Here is an 11,900-nt window from a genome sequence, read left to right on the forward strand (position 1 = left end):
GTCCCCTCTCTCTTGGGGGTTAAACCCCTCCGCCTCCTGGAACCGCACCTCTCTGAGCCTTAGCACACCAGTGTCTCTCACTGTGGGACCCCTCAGGGAGTCCACTCCCTCTGGACCCCCAGGGCCTCCACCCCCAGAGGGAATAATGTAACCCTGTTCTCTTGACCAGAGCAACTCTCAGCTAGCGTAAAACAGGAGGGTTTATTGAGCGTCTGAACACAGCATAGGAAACTTTCAGGGCCCTCAGGCCTGGCTGCCCTCAGCAGCACAGTATGTCTAAGTCTCCCCTGCATCCAGGTGGGCTCTGCCTGCTCTCTCTCTCCAGTCCTGAGACCCTGCGCTTTCCAGCTGGGCATCGGATATCACCAGCCCCAATATCTCCTCCCCTGTCCTTTTTCTTCCATCCAAGGTAAACAGGTTGCTGTGGTCCTCTCTCTTCCGTCCTTTGTTCCCCTCTGGCTGGAACTGGTTGGTCAGGTCACCGGGGTCTCTCTCCTCAGCCCTTTGTCCTCCCCTTGGTCAGAACTGGCTGACTGCCAAGCTGGGATGGGCCTCTTAGTCACCAGGTCACCAGTTGTTAGGGTTCCCCATCTCCAGGCCGTTGTCTGGGGGTCCCAGCTGCCAGACGTCACAAACCCTCTGCAACAACAAACCCTCTCCCACCACCTTGTTAAACTTGCAGCACACAGGGAAACTGAGGCACGCACACATTGTTCATGTAAAACACTACAAAAATCCCCAACTTTGTCACACTCCCCACCCAAGAGTCCTCACAGGGGCTGGGTGTTCCTTGCCCAGCTGGGCAGCTGCATAATAGGTCTGCTTTATCCCCTCAAATCATCGGCGGGCAGTGTGGTCTAGCAGACGGAGCCTTTAACTCTGGAGATGGGGGTTTTGTTCCCAGCTCGGCTCCTGCCCTGCTGGGTGGTCTGGGGCAAATCACATCCCTGCCCTGTGCCTCAGTTTCCTCATCTGTAAAATGGGGATAATTATGCTGACCTCTTTGGTAAAGTGCTTTGAGATCTCCTGATGAGAAGTGCTTGGTATTTGTATTAGCCCAGGGAGGACACACCCGTCCCAGGGAGGACATGCCTCTCCAAGCAGATCTCTTGGTTTCCATAAGAAATATATTTTGTCTTCCCCACTCAAAGCAGACTAGTGCAGACTCCCTTCCATAAGAGATGTTCTTGGATGCAGGCCCCTTCCCCTCCCATTCATGATTCCATGACGTCCCTGTGGATGCCGCAGCCAGGGTTGACATGGGCAAGCCGTGTTAGCAATGTCGTCAAGAACATCGGCACCATGAACGTGTTGGGTCTTTTGTCCTTTTGGCTCTTTATTTCCTCTGGCCAGAACCTCCTCCCCCCGACTCTATTTGTTTTCTACCCTCTGCTTTCCCACACAACCTGCCCAGCTGCCTCAAGCCCTGGCACCCTGCTCTGGCCCTGACAGCAGCTCTCAATCCCTCTCCTTCTACATAGCAGCAGCATCTCCTAAAGATGGCAGCACAGCTGCTCCTTCTGGCTTTCAGCTGCGTTTATAGGCCTGGTGGTTCTTCTTTGCAAAGTAGAGCTGGAACATCTGTAGAAACAGCTGGAAAGAAGAAGGAGGAACTAGCAGCACACAACCAGCCAGCCAAGGGAGTTCTCTACAGACCCCAGTGAGAGAGACACAGGGCAAGACAGTCACCCACACCACCATGCTGTAGCAGAGATGGTGGGATTACATCACACTATCATCACTAACCATGGGGTTCTGCCCTACCCAGACATGGCCCTCTGGACTTGCAAGTCAATTGTTTCAAACTTGGGAATATTACAATGCATTTTCCTTGTGAACCTGGTTTTGGGGCTACTTTCACAGCTCCAGGGGAATCTGTCAAAAACTTTCTTTTCTTTCCCAGGGAACAAGACAAAAATACATGTTTGTAATTTCAGGTAGATTTTTTTTCTGTCACTCATATAGGGGAATAAAGGTTTGATATTTGAATGTACATAAAAATAGCTCATTATGTCCTGATTGGGGCCCTCAAGCTCTACCAATTAATATTAACCAATTAATATTGTTAATAATTATCTTCTGATGACGAGAACCTCACAAGTCCTGAAATTTGGGTTCAGTTCTGGGAAATGCCCTGCAATGGGCATGATTTTCTGTAGCTTAGCCAAAGAAGAATAAGTCTTCAAAATAGCATTGGGACTTCCATAGCGGCTTTTCTCCTGGGTTTTCTGATGCCAGTACATCTCTGCAGTACATTCATCTCTCGTGTAAGAAGTCTATTGACTTCAACTTCAATCAACTTCAGCTCCCCGTGACTCACTTGTTAGAGAGCTTATTCCTTCACTTTCCCACTTCCCTGGTCCTTCTCACATGAACAGAGAGCAACAATACGCGAAGTCTGAAGGTGCAAACAATTCAATGTTTATTGGGGTGAACTTCCAGCAAGCTTAAATCCAAGTTCCTTTTTCCTTATTTTCGAATCCCAACTTACTTCCTGTTTGCCCCTAATTTATATAGTAATATTCTTAGCTATACCTTAACTGATCATTCTACTGAAATTTACCTAAGCAATCCAAACATATTGTAACATGATTAGCTAACCAATTATATCCCACCACCTTAATTAGTTTACACCCAGCAAAATTAATTATACAGCAGACAGAAACAATCACAGAATCAGACAGAGACCATACAAATAAACAATAGCAAAGTGGGAACTATAATGAAAAAACAATACAGAAATGAGGATTTCACAACTACATCTATGATGACATAAGGGTTTCCCAGCTGTGTCTATTGATAAATCAGTTCTTATCAAACAGAAAACTATCAAACTAAATTTCCTTTTACATCTTTTAGGCTCTTCCCTTTCTCTGGAGGTGATAGATCGGATCACCTTCCTAACAGCCCCAGATTGCCTTATTTCAATGTGACTAGTTTGGGATGTGAGGATGTGACCGTTCGCTTCCCAGCTTATGGCTGCCTCTGCTGCTTAGCCAAAGGCCTTAGCCTAAGGTTTGGTCTACACTATGAGTTTATGTCGGATTTAGCAGCATTAAATCCGAATTAACTCTGCACCCATCCACACAACGAAGCCATTTTTTTGACATAAAGGACTCTTAAAACCTATTTCTCCTCCCCAACGATGGGATTAGCGCTGAAATCAACATTGCCATTTTGGATTAGGGCGAGTGTGGACGCAATTCGAAGGTATTGGCCTCCGGGAGCTTTCCCACAGTGCACCATTGTGACCGCTCTGGACAGCACTCTGAACTCAGATGCACTGGACAGGTGTACAGGAAAAGCCCTGGGAACTTTTGAATCTCATTTCCTGTTTGGCCAGGCGAGCTCATCAGCACTGGTGACTATGCAGTCCCAGAATCGAAAAAGAGCTCCAGCATGGACCAAACGGGAGGTACTGGATATGATCACTGTATGGGGAGAGGAATCCCTGCTATCAGAACTATGTTCCAAAAGACGAAATGCCAAAACATTTCAAAAAATCTCAGAGGCCATGAGGGACAGAGGCTACATCAGGGATGCAACACAGTGCCGCATGAAACTTAAGGAGCTCAGACAAGCGTACCAGAAAACCAAAGAATCAAACGGCCTCTCCGGGACAGAGCCCCAGACATGCCACTTCTACGCTGAGCTGCATGCAATTCTAGGGAAGGCCGCCACCACTACCCCGCCCCTGTCCATGGACTTCGAGGATGGGATACTCTCTGCCATGGCTGAGGATTTTGCAGATGGGGAAGATGAGGAGGAGGATGAGCTTGGGGAGAGCACACAGCACACCATTTTCCCCGACAGCCAGGATCTTTTTATCACCCTGACTGAAATACCCTCCCAACCCAATGAAGCCAGAGAAGGGACCTCTGGTGAGTGTACCTTTTTAAATATAATACATGTTATAAAAACAAGTATTTTTTAATGATTAAGTAGCCCTGAGGATTTGGGATGCATTCGTAGCCAGTACTGCTACTGAAAAAGTCTGTTAACGAGTCTGGGGATGGAGCGGAAATATTCCAGGGACATCTCCATGAAGCTTTCCTGGAGGTACTCTAAAAGCCTTTGCAGAAGGTTTCTGGGGAAAGCAGCCTTATTCCGTCCTCCATGGTAGGACACTTTACCACGCCATGCTAGTAGCAAGTAATCTGGTATCATTGCATGACAAAGCCTGGCAGCATATGGTCCCGGTGTTTGCTGGCATTCAAGCAATATCCGTTCTTTATCTCTCTGTGTTATCCTCAGGAGGGTGATATCGTTCATGGTAACCTGGTTGAAATAGGGGAATTTGATTAAGGGGACATTCAGAGGTGCCCGTTCCTACTGGACTGTTTGCCTGTGGCTGAAAAGAAATCCTCCCCGCAGTTAGCCACGCGGTGGGAGGGGGGGCCATTGGCACTGAGCTGTTCGCGTTTGGCTAGCAAGAATCTTCCCTGATACCAGCCACGCAGTGGGGGGAGGGGAAAAGCGATCATCCCAGATAATTGGATGGGGGGACGGGGTTAGTTTGGTTTCTGCTGCTGCACGTTAACAGGAAAACTGCAGCAGTAAACAGCCAGCTCAACAGGCTTTGCTTGGTATTGGAAAGGAGGGGACTGCTGTTATGAAGGTTGCAGAAGCCGAAAGACTATGGCTTATCATGGCTGCCTGCAAGCTGAATTCTGTTGCCCGGCCCTGCGTGTGTGATCTCTAACACCAAAGCTGCAGGCACTCAATATAAGATGCAAAATGTGACCTTGTACCAAAATCTCATGTCCTATGTAATGTGAATAGTGTTGTTCACCGTGAAAGAGTATAGCCATTGTTCTGTAAAATGTATCTTTTTAAATACTTTACTCCCTTTTTTTCCTCCAGTAGCTGCAAATGTTTCAAGCCTCCCTCCTCCATCCCAGAAGCTATCTCAGATAAGACGGCGAAAAAAACACACATGCGATGACATGTTCTCTGAGCTCATGCGGTCATCTGGCACTGACAGAGCTGTGTGGAGGGACACAATAGGAGAGTACAGGATGGTGGCCGATGAATGTGAGGAGAGGTGGTGGCAGGAAGATCAGAGGAGGCATGAGGAAATGCTGGGGAAACTGCGGGATCAAACGGACATGCTCCTGCATCTGGTGGAGATTCATGAACGGCAGCAGGATCACAGACTGCCGCTGCAGCCCCTGTTTAACTTCCCTCCCTCCTCCCCAAGTTCCATAGCCTCCCCACCCAGATGCCCAAGAACACGGGGTGGGAAGCTCTGGGCACCCAACCACTCCACCCCAGTGGACAGCCCAAGCAACAGAAGGTTGGCATTCAACAAGTTTTAAAGTGGCCTTTTCCTTCCCTCCTACCCTCCTCTCACACCCCACCCGGGCTACCTTGTGAGTTATCTCCCTATTTTTATAATCAATTAATAAAGAATACATGTTTTTTAAACAATAGTGACTTTATTTCCTTTGCAAGCAAGCTGTGATTGAAGGCAGGAGGGCAGGTGGCTTACAGGGAATTAGAGTCAACCAAGAGGGCTGGTTTTCTTCAAGGAGAAACAAACAGAAGTGTCACATAGTACCCTGGCCAGTCATGAAACTGGTTTTCAAAGCTTATCTGATGCACACCGCTTCCTGCTGTGCTCTTCTAACCACCCTGGTGTCTGGCTGTGCATATTCAGCGGCCAGGCGATTTGCATCAACCTCCCACCCCACCATAAACATCTCCCCCTTATTCTCACAAAGATTGTGGAGCACACAACAAGCAGCAATAACAATGGGAATATTGGTTTCGCTGAGGTCTGAGCAAGTCAGTAGACTGCACCAGCGACCCTTTAAACATCCAAATGCACAGTCTACCACCATTCTGCACTTGCTCAGCCTATAGTTGAACAGCTCCTGACTACTGTCTAGGCTGCCTGTGTACGGCTTCATGAGCCCAGGCATTAAGGGGTAGGCTGGGTCCCCAAGGATAACTATTGGCATTTCAACATCCCCAACAGTTATTTTCTGGTCTGGGAAGTAAATCCCTTCCTCCAGCCACTTAAACAGACAAGAATTTCTGAAGATGCGAGCGTCATGAACCTTTTCCGGCCATCCCACGTTGATGTTGGTGAAACATCACTTATGATCCACCAGTGCTTGCAGCACCATTGAAAAGTACCCCTTATGGTTTATGTACTCGCTGCCAAGATAGGGATATGGGTTCAGTCTATAGCCCCACCACAGTTAGGGAATCCCATTGCAGCAAAGCCATCTAGTATTAACTGCACATTTCCCAGAGTCTCTACCTTTGATAGCAGCAGCTCAGTGATTGCGTTGGCTACTTGCATCACAGCAAACCCCACAGTAGATTTGCCCACTCGAAATTGATTCCCGACTGACCGGTAGCTGTCTGGCATTGCAAACTTCCACAGGGCCATTGACACTCATTTGTGAACTGTGAGGGCTGCTCTCATCTTGGTATTCTTGCACTTCAGGGCGGGGGAAAGCAAGTCACAAAGTTCCATGAAAGTGCCCTTACGCATGTGAACGTTTTGGAGCCACTGGGAATCATCCCAGACCTGCAACACTATGCGGTCCCACCACTCTGTGCTTGTTTCCCGGCCCAGAATCGGCATTCCACGTCATGAGCCTGCCCTGTTAACACCATGATCTCCAAATTGCGGGGGAACGCAGTTTTAGAGAAAAGTGTGTTCAGAGCCTCATCACTACGATGCCGTCGCCTCCTCACCTGGTTTTTCAGGTGCTGGTTCTGCATGCATTGCACGATAATGCGCAAGGTGTTTACAATGGTCATAACTACTGGGGTGAGCTGAACGGGCTCCATGCTTGCTGTGCTATGGCATCTGCTCCTGCTCGGGCAATCCAGGGAAAGGGGTGCGAAATGATTGTTTGCCGTTGCTCTGGAGGAGGGAGGGGCGACTGACAACATGGCTCACAGGGTTGGTTTACAGGGAATTAAAATCAACAAAGGGGGTGGCTTTGCGAGGAACAAAATGGCCCCCTCAAGGATAGAACTCAAAACCTCAAGGATAGAACTCAAAACTGGGTTTAGCAGGCCATTGATTTCACGGAGGGAGGGAGGAGAAAATGAATACAAAACAAATCTAGTCTATTTCTTCCACTTCATCTATCTTTATACAGCTTGCTGGCAGCAGACTGCGCAGTATGACCAGTATGACCGTCATCACCTGGGTGCTTGGCAGAAGACGGTGCAGTATGACTGCTGGCCGTTGTCTTCTGCTGGCTGCAGATTAAAAGACAGTGCACTGCCGGTAGGACTGAATCGCCATGAGACGAAACTTAAAAGGGAAATGACCTGGCTGAGTCACTCACATGTTTGCCCAGGGGCCCCGACCTCATCGAGGTCGGTTAAAAGAGCACCCTAGACTACGTTGACAACGGCTACCACTCATACTGCACTGTCTGCTGCCAAAAGGCAATAAACTGTTGCTGTGTAGCAATGCAGTACCACTTCTGCCAGCACCCAGGAGACGTATGGTGACAGTGAGCTGAGTGGGCTCCATGCTTGACATGGTATGGCGTCTACACAGGTAACTCAAGAAAAAAGGTGCAAAACGATTGTCTGCCCTTGCTTTCACGGAGGAAGGGAGGGAACGGGGGCCTGACGATATGTACCCAGAACCACCCGCAACAATGTTTTAGCCCCATCAGGCACTGGGATTTCTACCAGAATTCAAATGGGCTGCAGAGACTGCAGGAACTGTGGGATAGCTACCCACAGTGCAACACTCCGGAAGCTGACAGTTGCCTCGGTACTGCGGACACACTCCGCCGACTACATGCACTTACAGCATTGGTGTGGGGACACACACAATCGACTGTATAAAAACGCTTTCTACAAAACCGACTTCTATAAATTCGACCTAATTTCATAACGTAGACAAGGCCTAAGAACAGGGCCTCAGACTGTCGCAGTGAGAGAAGTTCCTTACACAGATTCTTTCTTTTATATCTCTATAACCAGCTAAATGATAAACATATATCTAAATTCATAAAGTATAGGCCTTTACAGACAGGCCTGAATATCTATATCCTAACATCGCTGATAAGGGATATGGGTCTCTGCATAGTTTTGTTTTATAAAAGTTTCTCATTTCATTTCGGAGCTGCTTTAGGAAGCTTGATCTTCTCTGACCCAGAACAAGGTATCAGACAATGCTCTTCTCCAACAGAGATCCACCTTAGCAGGGCTCGGCTAAGCATAATGAAATCAGCTCTGACACAATGCGATAAGGGGACTAGCTGACACACAGAAACTCTCTTCCAACCCAGCAGATCCTCAGGACGTGTCTGGGATTTGATCAGAAATGGCAGTGCGCTGAGATGTGTATTTAACAGTCCTCAGTGAATTAACTCTTAGTACCCATTCATGTACCCTTTCACTCCTCAAAAACACTAGTGAAATTTAACCCATGAAGTGTTATTGTGTGTATGAGTCCATGAGGCATAAGTCTTCCAAGGAAACTACAGAATATAAAAGTGGCCATACTGGGTCAGACCAATGGTCCATCTAGCCCAGTATCCCATCTTCTGACAGTGGCCAAATCCAGATGCTTCAGAGGAAATTAACAGAACAGGGCAATTTCAAGTGATCCATCCCCTGTCATCCAGTCCCAGCTTCTGGCAGTCAGAGGCTTATGAACACCTAGAGCATGGGATTGCATCCCTGACCATTTTGGCTAATAGCCATTGACAGACCTTGTGGTGGGTTCCGCCCTCCCCCCCGGCGTGCCGCCTGATGTACTGGGGTTCCACTGAGCCTGCCTGTTCCACCAGCTTGGGCTCCCTCACCCTGTCCTACTGCACACATACACACAAGTAGGAATACACCCAGCTATCTTCATGGGAAGACTCAGCTTGGGGATTGCCCAGCACTCAAGTGCACACACCCTGTGGAGTGCAAACCCAAAATTATATTGTCTTGCGCTGTATACAGATCTATACAGCATAAACTCATGAAATTCGCTCCCTCACTCAATGTGGAGGAAGATATGCACAGATTTTTGCACCCCACCATGAATTACACAAACTGGTCATAGAATAAACAAAAAACAAGTTTATTAGCTACAAAAGGTAGATTTTAAGTGATTATAAGGGATAGCAAATAGATTAAAGCAGATTACTGAGCAAATAAAACAAAAACACAAACTAGGCTGAATACATTAAAGAAATTGGCTACAAATAGTAATTTCTCACCCTAAATGTTATTTTATGCAGGTGTCAGAGTTTCCTGAAGGTAAACTGCACTGTTTGCTTCCTAAATCTCCAGGTATTCCTTTCACAGGCTAGATCTTTCTCACCTGGACTCAGCTCCTACGCCCTGCCCCCGCTTAGTTCCTTTGTTTCTTCAGGTGTTTTCAGCAGTCTTCATTCTTGGGTGGGTATACAGTGGAGAAGAACCTAGATTAACTCACTCTCCAGACTTAAATAGGATCCCCACCCCCTCCTAGCGGAAAAATACTAGCTGTCCAAGATGGCGTCTGTGACGGGTTAAACCCCCTGGGGTGTCACCTGATGTGCTTAGATACCACTGAGTTGACCTGTTCTGCCAGCATGGGCCCCCTTTAACCTGGCTTGCTGAGCCAGGCTCTTATAACCTCCTCTAACACACACACACACAGGCAGGGCCATACCCAGCTGCACAGGGAGACAAAGATCTGCTCTGAGAAGGCTCATCTTAAGCAGCTTGCCACAGCACCCAGATGTCCACCCCCACACCTCCTTGGAATACAAACCCAAAATTATATGAAATTTGCCTCTTCCCTCAATGTGGAGGAGGGTATGCACAACTTCTCACCCCCACCCCCAGTTAGAAATCACATAAACAAAAATAAATAGGAATAAATAAATAAATTCACAGAAATAAATTTATTAACTATAATAGGTGTATTTTAAGTAGTTAAGGAGGTAGCAGACAGAACAAGGCAGATTACTAAGAAAATACAACAGAGAATGCAAACTGAGCTTTGGTCCCCCCATGTGAACAAATTGGAGAGAGTCCAGTGGAGGGCAATGAAAATGATTAGGGGGCTGAGGCACATGACTTATCAGGAGAGACTGAGGGAACTGGACTTGTTTAGTCTGCAAAAGAGAAGGGGGTGGGGGGATTTGATAGCAGCCTTCAACTACCTGAAGGTGGATTCCAAAGAGGATGGAGCTCGGCTGTTCTCAGTGGAGGCAGATGACAGAACAAGAAGCAATGGTCTCAAGTTGCAGTGGTGGAGTTTAGGTTGGATATTAGGAAACACTATTTCACTCGGAGGGTGGTGAAGCACTGGAATGGATTGCCTAGGAAGGTGGTGGAATCTCCTTCCTTAGAGGTTATTAAGGCCTGGCATGACAAAACCCAGGCTGGGATGATTTATTTGGTGTTGGTCCTGCTTTGATCTGCATTTCATAGAATACCATGGTTGGAAGGGACCTCAGGAGGTCATCTAGTCCAACCCCCTGCTCAAAGTAGGACCAATCCCCAATTTTTGCCCCAGATCCCTAAATGGCCCCCTCAAGGATTGAACTCACAACCCTGGGTTTATCAGGCCAATGCTCAAACCACTGACCTTCTGATATTTCTTCCAAGCCTAATATTCTATGATTCTATGATTCTAAGCTTAATACACTAAAGAAACTGGTTACATGTTAATTCTTATCCTGAATGTGATTATAATAATCTTCTTCACAGGCCAGACGCCCTTCAAGCCAGCATCCCGTTCTTTCCCCCAGTTCAGTCTTAGTTGTTTCCAGCAGTCATCTTGGGTGGAGTAGCAGGGGAGAACTGACAACTTGGATTACCTCACTCCCCACCCTTAAATAGGCTTTGCATAAGGTGGGAGTTCTTTGTTTCCTAGTTTGATCCCCCCCCCTTGTGGAAAAGTACAGAATTCAAGATGGGTCCCAGTATCCAGTGACATGGTTACATGCCTCTGGAGGGCCCCTGTAGCTGACCCACATGTTCTTCACAAGCTGACCCACACGTTCACAGGAAGATTAAGCACGTTTATAGTCCATTGTCTTTTGCTGATGGGCCATTGTTTCATTGTTGTACCTGAAGTGTTAGCAGGGGGCATCACCCAAATTAACATAGTTGAAATATAGATACATAGTCAGTATTCCTAATTTTAGATACAGATATGATACATGCATACAAATTGGATAATCGCATTAAGTAAATTATAACCTTTCTAATGATACCTTACAAGAGTTATCTTGCATAAAGCATATCTTAGTTATGTCATATTCCTATCACAAGCATATTTTCATAAAGAATATGGAGTATAATGTCACAGTGTCCAGTACCAAGTGACTTGGTACTGACCCTGCAGTGTCAAAGCGGCATCCCAGGAAACTTCTCAGGAAGGAGGGAGATCAGTATCTTCAAAGTCCTATTGTTCTTCCTAATGGCCCATTCCAGACTAATTGCATACTGTCTGGTGGGTGTTCCCCAGGTGAAAACAGTTGTAATTGTTACATAGTCAATATTCCTAATTTCAGATACAGAAATGATACATGCATACAAATTGGATAATCACATTCAGTAAATCATAACCTTTCCAATGATACCTCACATGACTCATCTTGTAGGTGGGGGGGAATGTGGAAGTGCAGAGGGAGTGCCATTCTGCCAACCCTGCTACAATCAGAAGTTGAGCTCCCTCTGCCTATCCTTAGCTAGACGAGGCAGCACTCCCCTCTTCTGGGCTGATTCTGCGAGAGCTGCCCCTCCTGGTTCAGTTGGCCTGCCTCATGGAGGTCAGGGCAGCATGCAGGAGATAAGTGGGACTGTGGCTGTGGCTGTGGCTGTGGCTGGACCTGCTGGCCTGCCCTTGGCTCACTCAGGCAGAGTCTGCAAACCAGGGTGGGGGCAGCAAGGGGTGGGAGGTGAGAAGAGGGTGCTCAGAT

This window comes from Dermochelys coriacea, chromosome 7, assembly GCF_009764565.3.
Source record: "Dermochelys coriacea isolate rDerCor1 chromosome 7, rDerCor1.pri.v4, whole genome shotgun sequence".
In the NCBI taxonomy this organism is placed as follows: Eukaryota; Metazoa; Chordata; order Testudines; family Dermochelyidae; genus Dermochelys; species Dermochelys coriacea.